Below are 19,689 nucleotides of genomic sequence, written 5' to 3'. Positions count from 1 at the left end.
GGCAGTGGCCTTACCCCCGAAGAAGAGTACGCGCGCCGAGGGGTGGGTGCTCCGTGTCCCTTCCCTCTCCTCCTCTTTTTCCGACCACGCCGTTGCCCGTTCCACCCTCCGTTTCTCCGTCACCCCTTCTTTCCCTCTTAGGTGAGATAATACGGACTATAAGCCGAGCAATTCGGGGTTTGGCTCGCTCGGTAATGCCGTAATAAAATCATACTCCCATCAAACGGCGCTGCGCGCATCCCCTTGAGGAGCAAAGGAAAAGAGAAAGGCGGGAGGGGACGGGAGGGGGAGCGGACGGAAGGCGCGCTACCTCGGCGAGGAGGGCGCAGGAGGGGGCAGGGAAGCGACAGAAAGAGGAGGGTAAGCGGCTCGCCGCCTCGTAGTACCAAGGGTAGGAAAAAAGCTTGGAGATTCGCATTCCTTTGGTCTCAACGATTGGATTTTATTTGACGAAGCCGCCCCGCGGACCGTCCAATCGTCTGCCTCGCCGGCAAATGCCGGCCACGCCCATCTACCCCGCAGCACTCCCGACGGCACCGCTAGCCGCTCTCTCGCTCGCACCCCGTTTCTCGCGTACCGCCGCGCTCGCCTTTACTATACCACCCCTTCCTCCGGCGCTACACCCCGTTTGCTCTCTTTCGGCGGGTAGGGATTGCAAAGCGAGACCCTCTACGCTCTTATCAACTTTATTATCTCGCACTACCACCGGCAAGCGCGCGCTCGCGTACATCGGCGTTCGTGTGCTGCATAGACTTTGCGGGGCAGCGCGAGAGGGTACGATGTAATTTTCTTGTCGGTGTAGGTAATTATATTATCGCCGACGAGAGAGAGAGCCTTCGCAGCTTCCCTCCAAACCCACAGGTATAGTAATAATGATAACAATAATGATGATAATAATAATAACCGGCGACGCGGGAACGGGGGAGGCTTGGCGATCGTCCACGACTTCTCTGGATCGCGTAATAATCACGCGATAATGACGATATCGATATTATGAAGCCGCGGGCTTATTATACCTATCAGCATACAGCAGAAATGGGAATGATAATCGTAGTTTCTACGATGGCGATAAAGATTTCTTTCTCAAATGTTCGGCTTACTGAGATCATAAAACTTTCTTTTCTAGTATACTGTACAGTAAATAATATAATATGACATGTGACAATCTCTGGATAAAAGATGCACGAAAAAGCCCCAAAATTCTTCTCTTATATTTTTGTAGATTCTTTAATTTTTTTCTGATATAACAAGATAATGCTTTTAAGTTAAAGATTTTTTAATTATTATTAATATACATATATTACATATTTTTTATTTTGTGTATATATAAACATATAATAAAATATATATAATTTTATTTTTATTATACACAAATGTTTTTTTTCCTAAAAATATTGACACTTTAGGTTAGATAATCTACAGTCACGAGATAATGACTTATGTTTGTTTCAATTTATTGGTGGGGCAAGCATGCAAAGCCTCCCCCACATTTCCAAAAATAATATCGAAATGCTAAGACTAAGATTCAGGACTAGGAAGGAACTATGACTGCTAGGAACTATAGCAGAAGATATTACCAATTGTGTGTATTTTTGTATACGCGAAATTATTTATGCCTAACTCCATCTAGAGTATGAAAGTGACACAATCAGGGAAACACAATTGTTGAATACGACGAATGTGTTGTCTGGCTGACAGAACTGTAAATACACAAGTGTAACCGAATGGAAAAGTATCAATAGGTGACTGTAGACTACTAGTATAGTCTAGACGTAAAAATATTAGAAAGATTAAAGAATCCGTAAAAAAAATAGAAGAAAAAATGAATTTGGAATTTCGGACCATTACTATATATTTATCTACAAATATATTATACAAATATATACGTAATACATTAATGTACTAATTCTAGTCGTTAATAAAAAGTTTAATTATAATCTTAAAGACAGACTAGCAACAATTAAGAGAAAAAAAAGAGATTTAATATACTCCACCAAAATTACTAACAGCGTCCATTAGCGTCTACAACATTTCGAACAATCATATAGTGTCACGCGAAGCAGTGTCACACGACGAGACACTACGTTGCCGTCATTCCGCGCGCATAATTTCGCCACCCTCCCTGTCGCCCGGGTCAACGAAAGTGACGACGAAGTCGCGCGCGCGCGGGGGGGGGGGGGAAGGCAGCCTCGTGCGCATTATCGTGGAAAGTACGACAGAGCACGCTGGCCGTCCACGTTTGTGCCGGAAGTGTCCGTAGGGTTAATTAAATTAACGAGCGCGCGACGCCGGTGTGTCATATGCGGACCATGCGGACGTGCGCGCGCGAGCGCTCGCTCGCTCGCTCGCACGCATACGCAAACGGCGCAGCGCGTTCCTCTGACAGCGCGTGATAAGTCTCTTCTCTCGATGCTCGCCCCAAGAATTCCACATAAAAGCGGCGTACACGAGGCCATACATACATACGTCCCTTTTAAACGCGCGCGAGGATAAAGAATCGCGACGAAGAAGGGCGAAGGAGAGCGAGAGGCAGAGGAGGAAGCGAAAGGGGAAGAGGAGACGAGGAGGACCGGGGAAGGGACGGGACGCAACGGCGTGCCCCGCACTTAAGTAGAGCCCGCCGTCTATTACTCGGCGGGGGTCGAAACGAAAACGAGGACGATGTTATAGGGTAGGAAAGAGCGGCGGAAAGAGCGAGAAAGAGAGAATGGGAGAAATAGCGCCGATGAGGTTGGCGCAGAGAATGCCGCGGGTTTTTCTTACACGATTTTCCACCCTCTATAGCGCGCGGTGCACACGTCCACCACCGCACGTCCCGCCACCGCCGGCTTCGGCCACGTGGTGGTGGAGGGTTGGAGGCAGCCAACGCGAAGCGTGCACCGCGCGCCATCCTACTCCCCCACGGAATCCGAGTCCTCCCACCCCCGCCGGCTGGCCCCCGCAGCGGTGGTCGGCGGGGGGTGGGATGCTGCGACCACGCCTACGTTTCGGAATCACCTCTACCTCGTCGACGTCGCGACTTATCACCCTCTCAGCGGCGGCGGTGGCGGCGGAGGCGGCGGCGGTGGCGGTGGGTTGCGGAGAAGCGATTGTGGAAGTGGCGGACGAAGGAGAGAAAGGAGAGAATACGAAGGCGGCCGCGACGAAGGAGGAAAAAAAATAATGAAATGAACATCGGGAGGGAATCGCGGAATTATTATACGAGCACCGGGGGTGGTCGGGTGCGCCGAGTCGGTTAGCTTATATAAATTGGGGGCGGTACGGTATATAGGCATTTCCTCGGCGAAGGGAGTACAGCATCGAGGAACGATTCCCTCCGTACGCGGGGGTTCGGGATAATTATTCATTCATCCGACGTGATGGACCTATATGAGCGGCCACAACGATGGCGATTTTCGTTTTAAAAATCTCGGTGATGAATAATCGCGGTCTCTTCCGATCCTTATTCCATCCTATATAAAGTCTTATACTTTCATCTATTTATCTTTCGGTCAAGTATATTAAATTTTTCAAGAAAATGTGCGGAGAGTTAAATCAATACCTATTAATATTGTTGAAATACACTAGAGTATTAACAGTATCTAAACTTAATATCCTACGACAACTTAATAATCATTTGTTATATATAGTACAACTAGTTTATATATCGCGCGATATAAACTGCGTAAATCCATTACATGAAAGTCTGAGAAATTATTTCTATTCCCGTGTTATATTGACAAAATATAAAAAAAAAAACAACCAATGTAATCTACCTCAATTACTCGATATATAGGGACGCTTTAAATGGCGGTACTCCTATTACTCCACGAAGGGAGGAAAGGCGAGAAATGATTTATTTCGAGCGGGGATAAAGTAATTATGGACTCAGTTTTGATGAAGTGACCTGAATGATAAAGGGAACTTACATTATCGTGTTCATAAAGAATTCAATATCTTTAATAATGTAATCATAACGGGGAAAATTTTGTTACATTATTGAATCAAATATGTCTTATAATATATAAAATGTATAATTAATTATTATATGTATATTGTATATATTATTATCGTCTTAATGAAAGTATTGTTTTTACACATTTAACAATATTTCTTATGCAAAATTTCTGAAAACATTAATCAACAAAAATGGTGTTATAAAACTTAACATGTATTAAATAATTTATTCTAAATCATTATATAAATCTTCTTGAATAAAATAACTTTAAAATCTTTTCTAATTCTATTTTTTATAAACACACTGAATATAATGAAGTATATTATAGTAGGATTATAAATTGTAATAAATGTAGAATTGTTATTATATTTGTTTTTGGATAAAAAAAAATATATATATATATATATTCCAATAAATTCCATAACAGAGTGAGCACGTTTCTATATTCCTGCTTACACGAACGAAATAATTCCAACGATAAGTGTAAACGGGACAGTCAACTACAATCTTCGTCTTCCCTTGTCCGTACTTCCGTTGCGATATTACCCTTATTTGCATCCTTGAACTTTCCTAGCGGCGTACCTTAACTTCTTTGTCGTACTTGCCGAGCTAATGCTAATAAGGATACCGTCTGTTTGAAATTGATATTTAAGCGGTAAGTTGTACCTACGACCGATGGGAACATTAATTGAGACCGATCCTCCCACGAGAGTAATTAGGTAATACTAACAATTCTCTCTATTACCACGAAGATTATAAAATATTATGATTATATTGATTATACTTTATATTATTATTTAATTTACATCGAATAGGGTACATCTGTAGAATAACTGTATAAAGATTAAATTTCTAATTTCAAAAAAAAAAAAAAAATAATACTGATTTTTGGGGAAAAAAGAATAGCTATTCGAAGTTTTTAAGTCCGGAAACATTTTTCTAGAGATAAATTAAAGAAAAATGAGTACGTGTGTCTACTTAAAGAAGTTACAACTCTTCGACTATAATTTATAATTGTGCAGATATGTATTTCGGCAAGCATTTGGAGAATTACAGTAGGTATTAATTGCTGCAGCAGTATAAGGAATTGTACGAGCAGGATGAGTAATTGTTGCAGTATAACACCGAGCACTCATCTGCGCTGCGGAGAATTTCAGGATTATTTCATGAAAGTGATTCTCGTCCCGATCCGGACAGAAATGACAGAAAAGCGAGATCCGTTCCGCGCGCGCGGAGACAATAATCTGGATTTCCATTTATCACTCAGTTTACGCGATTCAACGGCTTTCTCTGACGCGCGCGAAACAAAGTCACGAAAAGTAAGCGCCGCGCGCCGGATAGCGGGATAATCGTGGGGTGGCCGGGATAATAATATTATTCTGATAGGGGGCAGTTATGAGCACATGACGCCACACGGACTTATGCGATGTCTCTTATCCCGTAACAATACACGTTGTATTATACGTGTCGGCATACACAGTGTCCAAAAATTATCGCGTCTTTTTGGCCACGAAAAATTATGAATTTCCTTATCGTACTGAAAATCAGTATCCCTTTGAATTATCTGATTTCTTCATAATTGATATAAAATAGTTGCTTGTTGATATAGAAAGTTTATTTAGAGTTAACCAAAGAATATAAAAATCCATTATTTATTTCCACGAAAGAAGAAATAAATTCTTTCTCTACTAAAATGATCATATAACATTAATTAGCTGTTTTTCTTTGTGCTTGATTATTATTATATAAATTTCCAGAACATTATTTATTTTTTAAAGAAGCTCGATAAACGACGGCTTATACGCGATTTCGCTGAATTTTGTAATTCGATGACTGACAATTCTTTAACGTTGGTAAATATCTCTGACTTTAAATATTTGCGCGGTCGAGACAAAGTGTGATAGTCCTGATACACCTCGTATAGCCGTTGTCGCAGCATGGCGAGCCGCGGGCCGAATGCGAGTGCTCGAGTTATATTATTTGCGTGCGCATCAAACGCAACGAATCGTGATGCGTGAAATCGACTTTATTAGTTACTTCGCCCCAATAACGCGCGCATTAAATACATATACCGCGTCGACGCTGCTCTTACGTGTCACGCCGCGCGCCGCGATCATTTCGATTGCGCTGCCCCGACAGCCCTTACGCGCTTAATAAAGAACAACACACCCTCGCTCGCAGTGTAGATTGTCGATGTTGGACCATTATTGCGAATAAGATCGTTATCCACTGACATTAATTGAGAATTTCTTTCTAACATTTAATTTTTCAAAATATTAATTCACAACTGGTAACTTAATAAAATACATTATTTTAAACCACATTTATTTTTTTTTTTTAGATGTCTGAGAATTAAAAAAGAAAGACAGAAACAGGCAGAATAATAATAATTGTATATATTCATCATGTTTTAAAGAAATAATTTGTTAACGTTCAGTTTCATTAATAAATTTGATAATAAGAGGTCTTTTAATAAATTGTGTGTATAATTTTCAAGATTGCAAGCAAAACTATTGCTAAAAAAATAAGATTCGAGATTCGAGCCTTCAATGCCGTATTCGAATGTATGAATTCGCCACGATTTTTCGGATAGCCGCGTAACAATACAATCCTCTCGCGGTAACAAGCCGCGGAGGTACAAAGCCGTGAAAATGTCGTCTCGCCCGCGAAAAAGATGTATCGAGTGAGTAAGTTATTACATAGGTAGCCTGGGTATATAAATTGTCACCTAACACAGTCGCGAGTAGGGGCCGTCGTCTTCGCTATACGGGTTCGAGATTGCTTTGTTTGGTATAAAGGGTCGTGCGGGGGTGACGGCGATAGCGGGATAGAGGTATAATAAAGGAGAGAATGGAGGAGAAGGGTTGGCACGGAAAAATCCGATATCTTGGGTGAAATGAGGACTTCGGCGCGATATATCGATGTATATCATATACACCCTCGTTCTCGAGTCTTTGCGTCTTGTATTTTATATAGCACTTCCACCTTTGAGCTTTGTCGTAAAAGTGAATTGCTATGATCTCCTCTCAGAATTAAGTTACATTAAACTTATTTGATTTCCCAAATCATATCAAATCTTTAGAAATAGCAAAAAAATATGCTAACGCGTTAAATAAGGAAAGGTAAATCATTGTTGTTTAAGGACGAGATACTAAATCTGTCAATTCATGATTTTTTTTAACTATTACTTTGATATTTTGCGGAATCCAAAAGTGAATCCAATTCGCTTGAAAGGAATTTTAAGAATTATCTCCAATTACTGATTTTTTTTAATGCTAAGCTGAATAACGTATTTTTAACTAATATTCGCGATTGGAGATCCGAATATTTTATAACATTTCGAATGCAGCTCGCAGCGGTGACGGTGCACGAGGCGTTAACGGAACGCCAGAGTCGTTCGTGTTTATTCTCACGTTCGATACATATGTTAGATATCCACGGGAGAGAAAAACTCGCCGTACTCGGTGGTCACGTACGTCGTTCACGGGAAAATGTAATAGCTGAAAAAAAAAGAGAGAGAGAGAACGGAGCGGAGCGCGGGGTGGCCCTTTTTTTACCGCATGTGCGCGCGCGCGCGCTTGCGGATTGACGGAAAAAGGGTAAGAAAACAATTTTCAGAGCGCTCGTGCCTGGCCTCCGAAACGGCGTTTGTCGCCCGTCGCCCTAGACACGTTCGCGCACCGCTGCTCTGTTTTCGCTTTTCGTACTTTTAAAAAAAGCTCCCACGCGCGCGTTTACTGGCGTAATTCACGCCGTAAATCGACGTTGCGCCGCGCGTGTGCATTCTGCATCCTCCGACACAGCGAGCGAGCACCTCAAAATCCGCGACTCGGTTAGCAAACATAAACGAAAATAACGAAAAATGTTCCTCTTTTTCCATAAGCTGAATATATTAAAACACAGCTAATCCCAAATAAAAATAAGCTATGTGTCAAACGTGCGCTTTTTTAAATTTAAATTTTATTTATATAAATAATATAAATTATGCTGTATTTATTATTCTATTGTCATCTCTAAAATTTGATAGTAATCTCTCTTTTTCAGGGAATCAAGGTATACGTTTATATAAATGATATACAAACTGTTTCTAAAATAATTTCTAAAATCGAATTTCGACGCCATAATCACTTCACAATGTGGACGGCAGATCTTTCTTGCGACAATATATTTGAGGTAAACGTCTCATATTTACTTGATCACAGCATGTTCATATATGCGTGCTCGGTGACGCATGTGGCGGTACATCGCGCCATCGAGACGGCGCGGGCGGCGCCGTCGCCTTCGTACAAACGTTTGCAGCATGATATTCCCACCTTATTGTCGCCTAAAGGTTGTAACAAGGTTGCGCGTCACGGATCGTTTTGCCCAGAAGAGCCTTTCCAGCTTCCGCTCGTCAGTGCTCTCGCAAGGTGTGCGCGCGCGTCTGTGTGCACCTCGTGTGACACTTGAACCCTCGGCTCCACGCCTCCAAGGGTAAACGTGCGAACACGAAAGAGAGAGAGAGAGAGAGAGAGAGAGAGAAGAGGAAGAGAAGAAGAGAGAAGAAGAGGAGGGAGGGAGACGAGAGGGTCGAAGGGTTCGTGTTAATTAATATCACGTCACCCGCGCGCGCTGCCCAGCTAAAATCTGTCTCCGCTTCTGCTCTGCCGAAATATTCCTACCTCCCCCTGCCCTCCTTCCCAACCCTCTTCCGTCACCATCATCCGCCTTCTCCCGTTCTCCTTTATCCCCGGTGTATGTGTTCTAAATGCGGGATCACATCGTTCACCTTGGACGATCGTCGATCGACACGAATACCGGATCGTGTAAAACGGTGTCTTCGAAGAAAATGATTAGCCCAAACGGTAAAACATGAACGACAACGGAAAAAAAATTTATAGACAAACACTCTCATACGCGAGAAGTCGAATTTCTACATACGAGTGACGTATCATTATTAACGCTTAATATTTATATGGCGTTTGATCGTGAATTTGAGATGAAAGAATTAAATTCCTCGGCCTTAAGAACGTCACTTAAGAATACACTGATAAATTCACAACGTCAAATTATATTCAATTTGAGTCATTTTTAACTATTTCTACAGATCGCCACTGCTTCTTATTCAATATGTCGTTAATTTAACTAAACCAATTTAACTAAATCAATGGAGTTAAAATAATACCGTTTTATGTTAAAATTTCGACACACGTGAAATAGTTAAAAAAATATTAACAAAAGATTATTTAACTTATAAGATAATGGTTTAAATTTTATCTTTCAATATTTAACAGTTTTAACAGTGTATCTACAAGATTGCGAACTCGCGCGATGAGACATAATATAAATAGATTCGCGCGCTCACTTTCGACGATCGGAATAGCAGCAAGAGCAAAATTCGCCTTAACTTTATCGCGAATTAAGCAGGCACATAATACGCGTTTCGCATATGCATACGTGCAAATACGCGCATGTGTGGCAGCCGCGGGGCTCAATTTCTACAGCAGTTATTTCAGTATCGCTTTACATACCGCGGAACAATACCGCGCGGTACACGCATCCGTAGAATCCATTCCGCGAATCCCGGCGAATTTATTTGTAGCGATGAAACGGAAAAAGCAATACCGAAAAAAACGTATTTTTGCAGGGAATGCAATCCGATCCCGGGTTTGCAGAAAAAATCCGCCGCGGTAATGGCAAACTTGTTAAATCACCGATGATTAACCCCCCGCGCACGTTCGATGTATTATTGAATAAAAGTAAAATCTGATATACGTTCGTTGTTTCCTTCCTATATAATGTTTTCATTAAAATGTAATTACGCACGTTTTTCCCCGAACGTTTTTAATTTTTTCAGTGTATATTATTTGAGTAAAGTAATTTCCACATATATTAATTAATATATTAATGTTATACTAATACGCGCGCACGCTAAAAACCACGACAAAAGCCTTGAAAGAACTCCAGGAAAATTGAACGACACACAAGACTGTATATTTATAATTTAGATTTGAAATAATTTGGCGACGTAACTCGTAAGAAGCATCTCCATTTTCTTAAATGTTACACAGCGAATATTGTCTAATAGCCCACAATCACTCGGAAACTGACTGACACGTCGAGCAGGCTTTATCGGGCGGTCAGGCGGCAGGACACGATCCGGGGATGGATCCTGCGGTCCATTCACAGCATCCGCGTTGACGCTTTGATCATTTGTTTCATGGCGGGCGATGAAAGCGACCGATGAAGGCGATGACAGCTAATGCGCCGTGAGGGGTGCGGCCAGTGTTTTCACGGCGGCGCGGTCGAATCGTCGAATTCGCTCCGGCCTCTTTTTCCCCACTCTTCCCTCTTTCTCTCTTTTTCTCTCTTTCTCGTTAAAACGAGCCACGACTTTAAATGACATTTCCCTCGGAGCGACAAAAACGGCCCAAGTGTCGAGGTGAAGCGTTGACACGTCGATATAAGCCGGGGCTTATAACGCGGCCCGGGGATGGTGCTCGAATAAATTACGGGGCCAGAAGAACCGACTGAATTTTCCGCATCGATGCGGATATTTGCGCGATAATACAGGTGATGTAGCCAAATTTTCCGAAAGGCGAACTTTTGATGCCCCATAGAAGATTTTATAAAGCCCCCGTAAAAGGATTTTATTACCTGTTATATAGGTTACTTGCTTGCTACACATATAATTTAATTTTTTAAATGTAATTAGTATAAATTTTTTTTATATAATTTATGTGACATGAATCAAACATATATGAATATATAATTCGATTTTTATCATTAAATCATCACCTCTCCGCAAGCACGAGGAGAGAGATAATCCTTCTCCTTTTAGAAAAATTTTATATCCTTAAAATTGCAAGAAATGATGCAAAATTTGTGACGAAATGGTAATGAATGCATTTAGTCTCTGAAAACTAATGGATAATTAACAATTACATATGATTATTATAGGTTTCAAAATAAAACGACTTTTCTTTTCAAGACATTGAATATGGATTTTCCATTTGCGAACACATTATAAAAAGTATATAAAATTACTACTATTATTATTTCAAGATCACGACAAGTAAATTTCGGCATGGATTTATGCGCTTGCGAGCGCCACGTGGATCCAGGATTTCGGAAGAAACGCGTTCTCTCGACGAGAGAGTGAACAGGCAGAAAGAAAGAGTAGAGAAGGGAGAGAGTGGAAGAGAGAATCGTAGAATCAAATATCCGCCGTACTTTCACGGTACGCTTCCCTAATTTGTATTGCGTATGGCAGCGATGCCGAGATATTAGGGGCAGTTATCGCAACGTATTGCTCCTAATCGTTCTCCAACCCCGAAGGGAGCCGGGCGGCCGCGGACGAAGGGTAGCATCAGCGTGCCGGACAGAGACGGAGAATACGGAAAAAGAGGAACGGATTCGAGAGGACGAGAGACAGAAGACAGTTATATCGGTAGGAGAAGGGGATAGTCGCGAAAGGGGGGAAAAGAGGGAAAGAGCGTAGGCTCGGGCACGGGAGAAAGCGAGAAGGAAAAGGATCGAAAGGGAGCGGGCAGAAAGACAGAGAAAGAGAGGAAGGGAAAGAGAACGATCAGGGAACACAGCGTGCACTGGTGCTTTTGACAGGCCGATGAATTGAATAATCGCAAGTCGAGTCGAGTCGAGGGGGTCCCGCCAAATCTCAGTCCCCAATACGTATATATATAGATGTAGATGCCCGGCCGTATTCTCGGCCGAATGCGCGTTACGCGTACGCGCGTACGTGTGCGTAAAAGTATAGGTACGCAATATATATATATATATATATATATATATATATATAATCGCGAGGGAGGTTTCACGTATCGTAATCTCCCGTTCGCGGATTATCAGCTTCGTGGAAATGAGCATGTCGGCAGTATCGCCGTCGATATGAACCCGATTCCTCCCCCGTTGTTCAGATTTGATTTCGTCGAATCTTATAGTTCGCGAGGGGGAAAGGAAGAGGGTGAAGGTCTCGTGCATCAATTATCCGGATTCGCACGTTTCCCAAAACCGCCGCAGAATTTTACGAGGAATTTTCTTTCGAGAGAGGAAAAATTGCGATTTCGGTCTTTATCGGGACTCTCGAAATGCCCGTATAACATAACATTGTACACACACGCGCGCGCGCGCGCGCGCGCGCAACGAGAACCGGATTCAGCCGCGATCGGCTGTCCGCCCTAATACGCCGCACGTTCGTGACACCTACGCGATGCGTTTGATATTCGAAGGCAAACACGAACAACCGAATTAATATTATTAATTCGAGTGGCGGAGGATCCGCGCGCGGGGAAATTACGCGCTTCGACAGTTCGTAAGCCTCGAGCGGCGCCTGGCGCGCGCACGTGGCCCATTCCGCTTCCGCCGGCGCTTCTGTTTTCAACGTGTGCCCAGCGGGAGACGTTCAGGATCCCCGTAATAAACGCGCGTATGATGCTCGATTCCTCATCGGGAAATGCGCAAAGACACACGCGCGCACGCGCGCGCGATGAAAGGGGAACGCGTGCAGGCTCTTTGAAGCCCTATACCTGTCCCGAAGAAATCCTATGCCGACGCGGTTACACAGCTAAGATAAAATCATAATTAATATCGCACTCTAGTGTGATTTCGTAGTCGTCGTGTGATAAAGAGAGAGAAAAATCCCGATATTAATTTAGTTAAATAAATTTACGAAAATACAGCATTTTACCGCCGAGAAAACCACCCCCCTCGGAGAGCTTATTTCGTTATTTTTTTCGGAAAAGTTGCACGGGGAGGTCGACATAACATATCAGCGGGAAAATTCAATATAAAATGTTTCACCGCTGGAGGAAATTAATGACATTCGAGCCGGTGCCGTGCTCGTATGAAAAATCGCGTGCATGCAATGGCATCGGGCGCGGAGTTACGCCGTTACGAACGGTCTCTCGAAGGGTACAAACACGCGCGCAGCAGCGCGTCGTCGACGTCGTCGTCGTCGTCGTCGTCTCGTGAAAGGCAATACGTTACAAGAGGCAAGCCAAACCAACCTGCCTACCGTATCGTATAGGTTTAGATATAGCCGGCTTCCGCTATGCGCATTCGGGTAGTCCGGAGTACTAAGGTATATATCGGGAGAATGAGAATGGGCGGAAACCAGTCAGAGAGCATGAGCTAAGCGAGCTAGCGAGCCGAGAGAGACCCTGAGTCGAGTCGAGTTGAGTCGAGTCGAGTCGAGTCGGGGCGTCTGGTGCGTTTGACGTTGATACCGCGATAAGATGAAAGAGCCTGGAAGCTTATATCCGAACCTATATGACTGTATTGTTGCGCACGTCTAAGCATGCACGTAATGCCGTGCCGATACAACGTTGATACACATCTTAGACGTGCCGGCGTTTGCCCGCGTGTGCACGCGCTATATCGGGAAATGTATCGCGGAAAGGGGGATGGAACACGAAGGGGCACTCGCCGCACAAAGAGAAACGATCGGATCGTAAACAGACGCCGGGCGTAATTAGGGAATAATATCGGGAGGTTGCTCGCCGCCGAGCCGTATCGCCGGGATTTCACTTCTGATAAATTTCAAGGTATATTTAAGCTATCTAAGCCAAATTATCAGAACACAAAAAATTTTATATGGAATTAATCTTAAGCTATCCAGCCCTTCGTAATTTTTTAATAGCTGGAGCAAAAAAATTACTTTTAAAAGTAAAAAATAGCAATTAAATAATTAGCAAGTTAATTTCATATAAAATTTTTTATGTTTTGATCATTTGACGCAAGAATAACGGATCTTTAAAGTCAGCAGATCGATCGAGAAAGTCTCATCTGCTAGTTCATTTCGAGCCCGAAAAAAAGCCTTATATATATGATTAATTTTATTCAATTTTTTTTCTAATTATTACATTAAATTTTCCTTTTCTTTATATAATTTGCTTGAAATTTTTAATTGATTAATTAAAAATGGTCCTAAAATCGTTTACCTCTTTTAAGAAAATCAATAAGCACACCAAGTTCTCCATAGATATTGAAGTTTATAAATAACTTACCTTCTAAAGGATGCTAAAAAATAACAAAATTTTATTACAATATCGTAAATATTAAAATTAAGCTTTGCAAACTTATACACAATTAATAAATAGATGCAAAAAATATTAATCCACGCCAAATGTCAGTTTTCGAATTGTCAAGTCATTTGGCTTACTGTTTCCTTGATTCGCAAACAGCCGTAACGTGCGAACATGTCAGATATTAAAACTATATATCATTTGGAAGATGCTTATCCGGAGAAGCCGAAGATAAGGATTTTCCAAGCATAAGACACATAGGTACTCGGTGCCCCGAATCACCCTGTTTCCGCGATTCCGTCGCTCTGCCGTGTCGTTTCGCTCCTTCCAAGTTTTTCATTCGGGCGAGTGGACCGAAAGGGAAAAAACGTGGGCGATTGGTTTATTTAAACTGCGGAGGTGCCTGTGGAAAAATGCCTCTTTACCTGGGCAACACGTGGTGCGTGCGTGTACACGTAAAGCGTACACACCGACGCGGCTCTCCTGCGGCTGACGAGCGGCCGAACAACAACAAACGCCAACAGGAAAACGCGGAACCGCGGTCCCGATTGCGGCTTGAAAATCAAACCGGACTATTGTCCGGAGGACGCGTCCTATTAGTTTTCCATTTATCCATCACTTCCTTTCTACACCGCGTTCCTTTTTTTTTTTTTTTATCACGCGGTGGATTCACAGGCAAGACAACTCGATATACAATTACGCGACATTCAATCAACTGTCACTCTTAGGATTTTTACTTCTGTATTGTGACATTGTGTGGGAAAGCATGTTGTTTCGAATGGAGAAATTGAATAAACATCGATTCGCAGTGCTTAAGGTAAAATATAAATTCAATGATTATTTTTGCCATAATAAAAATTGCACTTGTAAGTCCACTTTAGCTCTTCGATGGTCGCGAAGAATGTAGAATACATCCGTCGCTATTTGATATTAATTGTTACAGTTTCGAAATACGATGTGTAGGTATGCCTTTTAATAAAAAAAAAAAATATACCTTTTATAAATCGAAAATCTAAAAATCAATGTAAGAGTGCTGACAATTTCCGCATATGCAAGAGCTTCATTATATTTAATGAAGCTATGTTATGTTTAAAAAAAAGAAGACAATTGTTAATTCGTCACACGCGGCATTTATTCTTCAACGTCTATAAATTTGACGCGACTGAAAGATTAAACTCCCTGAGATCCATGTATTGCACAACTGCGCCCGGATAAAAAGCGAACGTTTCCTCGCTGTACAAATAAAAAGTTCCTTCCGTATTCCACTATTGCATCCAAATCTTGTCGCGTCTCGCGTCTACGATCCGCGCGGATATATAATCCGGAGTGCGTGCTCCACGTCATACGGGGCAGAGTGCCATCCACGCGCGATTACACGTACATGTGGCATTGATTGGTCGAGCGGAGTGGCTCTCGAGTGTCTTAAAGGGCCCGGAGAGGGACGGAGACGCTCCGGCGGTGGCGGCGGCGACGGCGGCGGCACAAGCCGACGACGGTATTATAGTTGCTATCTGTCTTCGCGTATGTATGTCGGTCGGCAGTCAGGAACACTCGTCCAGAAATGTCACCCGCACGCCGCGTCTATAAAGGATTTCTATGGATCGGTCGCGTGCCACCGTGCGAGCTACGTGCGCGTGTACGTTCGCCGATCCTAAGTAGGAGCGAGACCCCGGGCATCATCCACGACCCACAACCGATTACATCCCGGGGCGTTGTAAGTCCGCCCCCGTTCGTGTAATTCCGCGCTCTATCTCTTTGACACTCCGCCGCACCCGCGATTGCCGCGCGATCATTCATCTTTGATCGGCGATTATGCATCATGATATAGAGGCTCGGTTCGATAGTTCTTTGTATTCCGCTTCTATACATGGAAAGTGACACGCTTACGTCATAATTATTATAGCTTTCACGGTTAATTCTCATGTTTGAAATACCATGGAAATTGACATTTTAATCGATTATATAACATCGATTTTAGGGAGAGATATTTCGTCCGAAAGTTGTAGAGAGAAACAATTTACTGGATATATATATTTTTTTACATTTTCGAGAAACGGTGATGGTGAACATCCTTCTAAAGAAAACTTCCTAATATATAAAGTCTTAAGGAAAACCTTCTAAATAAAAATTGCGTATACGCACATAAAAAAATTTATATTATTGCGAGTTAAAAGATCGATGATCTGGATTATATTCTGACTCGACCTAAATCCGCGTGCGATGCCGTCAAGCCGTTTATTAAGTAGAAATACAAGGGGTTCCTCCTAGTGGCATGCGTAAGCGACGTCACCGCCGCGCCTTAATGCTCGAATTATTCGGCTCTTTATTTCCGAACGGCAGTAAAAAGTTTCCGCGACATTAGGCATCTCTTGTCTCTATTCCGTCGGAAGGCTTACCTGGTCCAGGCAGCGAGTTATGCAAATTTACGAGAACCGAATGCATATCACGAGGATTCCGTTACAAGAGCAGCGAAGCAGGAGAGGGAACGAGAGGAGAAGAGAGAGAGAGAGAGAAGGGGAAGCAAGAGCTTTTAATTACCGAATTATGCGGAAGCTGTTTATTGCCGAGCCCGAGGTCACCTTAATCGTTCAATCGAGCGCGGATGGCGGATAAAGAGAAATACTGCCTACCCCGAAGAGCGACCGCGCCTTTCATCCGCGAATAATTAATGTAACGCCATCGTTGTAATTGCTTGTTGATAGGCGCGACGCATCTGCTCTCTTAAATCGAGAATGCATACGTTCAAAACCCTCCGTTACTTGACTTACATCGAGGGGAGTGAAATTTGTGCGAGTGCGAGACAGTCGAGGAAAAGTTGGTAAAAAAACTGCGTTTGAAAACGACGTTGAAATTAGATTGCCATGCCATGCCCGACGGTAACACCGCGCGGTAAATATATTCAACCTCATATAATTATTTATTCCGGTAATATATAATTTCTTATTTCTTTTCTTTATTAAATTAAATTTGTTATTCATGCGAATTTTAAACCGAGCATTGAAACGCGATTTGACCCCGAGCGGAAATTAAATTAGTCAATGCGAATGTACACTTGACTGGCGTGAAAGAAAATTAATTTAAATGCGCCCTTAAAGCACTCACAACTTGTTTCTCGCGTAGAAAATATTTTACGCCCGTCCGGTTCGCAGCATTATAACAAAATCTCTTTAAAATAAAAATTTCCCATCTAATTATCAAGCGTTATTGCATTTAATCGCCCGACGTATTTGAAGAGGCAAGGGCAAGCCTACCTGTAACTTTCAATCTCTAAATTTGTTTATTCGCTTTCGACAAGTTTTTCATTTTATCGCATAAATCGACTTGTATATCTATTCACATTCTATAGCTTATTTATTTCGTTATTTTTTTTCCGTTACTGTTATATAAAAACTTAGCTGTTGTTTAAAATTATACCTGGCACAAGCCTGAAACGAGTGAAAATCTGAGCAATATGCGGGGGTTGATGTGAGAGAACGCGATAAAAGGACGGCTGGACATACATAGTCGAAGTTTATGTCCCACTTCCCTACACCGAGAGGCGAAGTCGATCCTCTCAAAGATGCGTTCGATCGTCCTTCGGCGTACCGCATCGAAACGCGCACAGACGCCACAAACGGAACGGAAACGGTACGCACACAGAGGCGCGTATAAGTGTAGCCGCGGCCGCGGACCTTCGTAGCAGCCAGCGGAGCTATGCCGTGCAACGCGAGAGGAGTTGGTTGGTTCCATTTGAGTCAGGGTATCGAGGTGTCAATAGCAGCTGCTATGTTACACACAAGACCCCTGCCTACGGCATCCCCTTGTTGTATTCACTTCACTTCTTCACCCTTATCTACAGCTCGGACTTGGATATTAGAGAGGGATATTCATGTCCAGACGGTAAACGAGCTCTCTCTACGAGGATCTTTCTAGCCCGATATCTATCATTATAATGGAACATAGTTATGATTATAACGGGGAACGATAATGCGATATACAGATTGAAATACGCATATGTGGATGAAGAAATCCACGTACGAATCTCTTTTAAACGTGACAATCCGTAGAGACGTTTCATGAGATAATTAAAAGCAAAAGATAAAAAAATTATCAGATTTTTATATATTATTTCTACAAAGTTTTTAAAATTTTAAAATGTATAAAACTATAAAAAAATATCTAAATATACTATCGACCCATAAATATAAGATCTATAAATATAATCGATCGACCGTGTCAATTCGCCAGTACTCCAATATATTCCAATATTATCTAATTCGTGAAAAAAAAAATATATAAAAATTGGTTTATTCATTCTCATCGTTATATATAGGTATTTTTGCGCGATTCGCGATTATTGTATAAATATATATATCATATCACAATCGTATCAATCATCGATAATCCAACGTGATTCGTGCGAAAAGAGGAAAAAAAACAGCGCGTCGTCAAGCGCTCGTTCGAGCTAGAATGCAATTAGGCGACCTCCGGTCCGAACTACCGAGAGAGAGTGCGGTTGAACGGCGACAGTATGCAAGTAAGTCACTCCAGTGTGAAGCGCGATAAAATGCTCTTCCTCTCGCGTATGCGACGCGATGCGGGCATAGTCGCCCGCTCACTCGCGCTTGCATCCAGCTTGCATCCAGAGAGCTGCAAGGGGTAGGTAGGTGGAGCAGCGCACCCCCGCTGTTTTTAAGCGTCGATGACTAATTGGCGATGTCGCGGCCAGGCGCTGAGACACACCCCGCTCTCTCTTTCTCGGTCCTCTCTGGGCACACTCCCTCCCCCGCCCGTCGACATCCTCCCTTGCGTTTCGTGAGTTTCGTCTCAACCCCCATCCCATCGACTCCTCTTTTGAAGCAACCGATTCTACCGTCTATACATACGTACATCCCTCTCAACGACGTATCGAGATTCTTTTCTACCTTGCGGTATGCGATGGACCAACCTTTTCTTTCCAATAATCAGAAATTTGAACGATTATTGGTGCCATATTAAGATATTGGTTTGAACGCAAAAGATAAATCAAAGTTTAAAATAAAGAAACATTGAAATATTTACTATAAAGAAAATACTAAAATGCAGTGCAATGATTTTTAATAAAACAGTTACTGTGTACAATTGATGTGCAACAATACCAACTTGGTAATTTATAACAAAAATTTGATCTTATATATTATCATTATAACATATTTATATATATATAATTATTTTATATGTTTTTAATAGGTATACATGTATAACAGTAATTTTGTTAAAATTTACATATACGTTTTAATATTGATGAAAATTTATAAATTATTTTGCAGATTTAAAAGCAAGTATATTTTAAGTGAGATCTCATTCTTGCTTTTTGCACAGGAAAGTTTATTACGCCATATCACGGTCTTTTAAGATTTATCACGTCACGGGTTCATGAAACTAATCAACGTTATGGATATACCTCGTAATAATTTATGCGTTCAAACTTTATTATGGTAATCCGCGATATGCATTCCAAACATTGTAATTACATTGTGAATTGTGGATTTCTATTACCCTGGTTCAGCCACCGCGCGCGTATTTTCTCTTCTCGGAGCGAGAAAAAAATGAGTTCTCATTAATATGACATAAAATTATTCAATTATACGGATATTAATAGATTCTTTCTTATGTTAAATTATAAAATCTTTCATAAAATTTTCACAAAGAGACTAATTAATTTTTCCCCAAAATGCAACGCTATATAAAATTATTACGTTGCTAATTAGA

Source organism: Temnothorax americanus, unplaced genomic scaffold (genome assembly GCF_048541705.1).
Source record: "Temnothorax americanus isolate GAGA-0224 unplaced genomic scaffold, ASM4854170v1 Scaffold18, whole genome shotgun sequence".
Classification (NCBI taxonomy): domain Eukaryota; kingdom Metazoa; phylum Arthropoda; class Insecta; order Hymenoptera; family Formicidae; genus Temnothorax; species Temnothorax americanus.
The sequence above is the reverse complement of the archived record's forward strand: the minus strand, read 5'-3'. Positions refer to the sequence as shown.